The sequence below is a fragment of the Rhodamnia argentea genome, chromosome 4 (genome assembly GCF_020921035.1).
Source record: "Rhodamnia argentea isolate NSW1041297 chromosome 4, ASM2092103v1, whole genome shotgun sequence".
NCBI classification, from domain to species: domain Eukaryota; kingdom Viridiplantae; phylum Streptophyta; class Magnoliopsida; order Myrtales; family Myrtaceae; genus Rhodamnia; species Rhodamnia argentea.
In genome coordinates, this window is record NC_063153.1 from 23,693,155 (window position 1) to 23,696,314 (window position 3,160).

Here is a 3,160-nt window from a genome sequence, read left to right on the forward strand (position 1 = left end):
CTGATTTCATCTTGCCTACGAACCGCGTCAGACATTATTTATTAGAATAATGCCACGTCTAATTTTTCGCCGAGACAAATCACCAATGGCACTGAAGTGAACAATTTAAAAAAACAATGTGGCACCTAAGTGAAAAAAAAATTTATGACATTCAAGTAAACGCCGCACAAAAACTATAGCACTTGTATTGTTTTTTTTTTTGTAAGGTAAAACGTAAATGAGGGATGCGACACGAGGACTTCCCATGAGGTCACCTATCCTAGTACTACTCTCGCCCAAGCACGCTTAACTTCGAAGTTCTGATGGGATCCGGTGCATTAGTGCTGGTATGATCGCACCCTAGCACTTGTATTGTTCCTTTCCTCTTTTACTACGTTTGAGATATAAGACAAGATATTCTCCTGCACCTAGGAACACATGCGAAGCAGATGTTTTGCAGCAGACTCTCAGCTCTGTTTCTACCTATTCGTTTTCGCTAATAACTATTGCATCTCAAACCCTAACTTTCATCCACTAATCTCGGCACAATGATTCCGTGAATGTCGTACGTATGTCTCCCGAATCGTGGTTGACTGATGGTTTCGGCACTGATTCTCACGAAGTCGATACCATGAAAAAGAGTTTCGCATGATTGGATGTGTCGAATCAAGGTGGGAATGTTTGGCAGTCAACTTCTAGTGGTGGGGGTTATGGACTTAGAGTACACACGAAGCGTCATATTAAAGTTAACTGTTCGCCCAGTGATTGATAGTCTGAGAACATTTCCACCGTCGATCGTGGCCATTGCGAACATGAAAGCTAGGGGCTCCAGAAGCATATGGAATAAAGAGATCATCATAAACAAATGAATGGACTTGATGGATGCCATCTTCCCCTGTTATAAACATCACTCATCATTTTAGGATACAGTATTTCGAATCCTTTGAATGTCCAACCCCAAAAACTTGAGTTGACGAGTGGACGAAGACAGAATCTATGAAGAACATATGAACCCCGCAAGCGAGTGATGTAAGACACGTTGATACCCCCATTCCACGTGCAAGCCGGATTAGAACAGGGTATCGAGTTTGACGAATAGGGGGCCGCACACGCAAGATAAACTAAAACAGGACCTGACTTTAATGTCGTGTTAAATTGTCTGATTCGAAAACTTGAACTAGTCGATGAAGGGCGACTACATATGTAAAAGGTATCTAAATCCCATGGACAAATTAAGTGCGATACTTTTACTTGGAAGATTAATTTGTGTATTAGGATTCGGCGCATAATCATAACGAAATAAAGCATAATGAGAAAGAGAAATCGAGACACAATATTTTTATCATGTTTCACCCTTAAACTAGGACTACGTCCAATAAAGGATCCCACTATTATCAGTACGTATTTTCTTGTCATTGGGGAGTATGAACCGTACCCTAACATTTTTTCCTAATAATGCATGCGTGATTGCAAATGCTTTGAGGGGATGCAAAATCCTTCATGGTTAAGCTTTTTCTCCCCAATTTCTTCCTTCAAAATGATATCTTTTTCTCCTCGATCTTATTCCCCCCCACCCCTTTTTTTTGTGTTGCGGTGCTTGAAAGTTAGGTCGATGATTAGTGTATAATGAAGGGTTCACTACGATGAAAGGTATGAGCTTTTGGTTGGTGAAGAGTTAAAGTAGCTTCCCATGAAAAAGAGAGAAGATTGGTTTATGTGATTCTTGTGCGGCATGTTTCATACATGATTAGCGAAGAACTTTGAGAGTGTTAGAAAATCCAACCCAAAAGCTTAAACCGATAGGTGGAGGGAGACCATATGAATAAAAAGAGTATACAAGACTTATTCACATAACCGATGTCGGACAATAACAACTCCAACACCCCCTCTCACATGCAAATTGGATTACAAGCGACGCGTGGAAATTGACTAATGAGGGGGGGCCACGTATGCTGAAAGGAATAACACTAGCTCTGATATCATATTACAAAGTCCAACCCAAAAGCTTCCCAAAAACTTAAGCTTTTTGGTTGGACTTTCTAACAAAGAGAACAGTGACGAGATGTGTGCATGATGTGTTTTGCAAGAGAGAGAGAGGGGCTTGAAAGGGCAAAAAAGCAAGAGTTTGGGCCAGTTGCAACATACGCCCATCATCTTCAAGTATTTACATTTTACCAATCATAAGTTTATAATTTAACCATAGACCCCCTCAAGCTTTTTATGTTATGGAATTCGTAGGTATGATTGTAGAAGAAATTATGCGTAGGATTAGTATAGATAATCTCCTGCAAGATCAGCATACTAAATATTTGAGTTTGAAATTATGTGCTTCATGTATCATTCGGAGAAATGAGGATTAACCGAAAAAGAGAGAGCCCTTCATTAATATGACAAAGACTCGCTCAGCTCCTCAAAATGAAAAGGGTATTCAATTTGCGCAAAAAATTCACAAGCAAGGTCAAATGGTGATGCATAAGTTGATTTTGATACCAACTTATTTCGTTGCATCAGGAGATGGATCTATTATTCCTACATTGCTTATGCGAAGGCTATTGTTTCTACCTGTTTAATGGAAACAAAAATAAGAAAGCTTAAGAGGATGACCGATGGTCGAGCATATAGTCCGATTGTAGCACATCTCGTGTTCGAATCACGGCATCTCCCGCTTAGACTAATCTGAGAGCCCACGCTCTCTACCTTTGTGGATAAAACCGCCCGCGGAAATAGGAAGCTGGCGGTGGGCACCTGCTCCCTTAGCTAGCTGGGCAAAAGAAATTTCCTTAACTATAGAGGCAAAAAACTTGCAAAAATGAAAATTTGTGTATGGCAGTTCGAAAAGAAAAACTTTGTCTCGACCCCATAACCTCAAGTTCTCGATTCGCCATGGAGCAAAACTTTACCTGATGCATGTAAACGAGATGGATGATGCGCATTCGTGGCGACAGATAGTCTGCAAAAGGAAAGTATACGAAGATTAATGGTATCTATCCATCGCTGACTAGAGACGCAAAACCAAAGTAAAAGTGCAAAACAAAGTTTCTCATTTGCAGTTCAGTTTGTTTTTGCATCTGCCAATAGCAGAGGGCTACGAACATTAGAAAACTTAGTGCTCTTTCACTTACTAGAAAAGGCAAAACGGAGAATGCTCTCCAAGTTTAGAGACAAAGGCGATGGTCAAGCT

At 40.4% G+C, this 3,160-nt stretch overlaps 1 non-coding gene across 1 annotated transcript; it reads right to left on the reverse strand.

Annotated features, from left to right (window-relative positions):
- Positions 1–221: 221 nt before the first annotated feature.
- LOC115740750 lies at positions 222–340 on the reverse strand. The gene has a single exon (XR_004015396.1). It is a non-coding gene; the product is annotated as a 5S ribosomal RNA (ribosomal RNA).
- Positions 341–3,160: the final 2,820 nt, after the last annotated feature.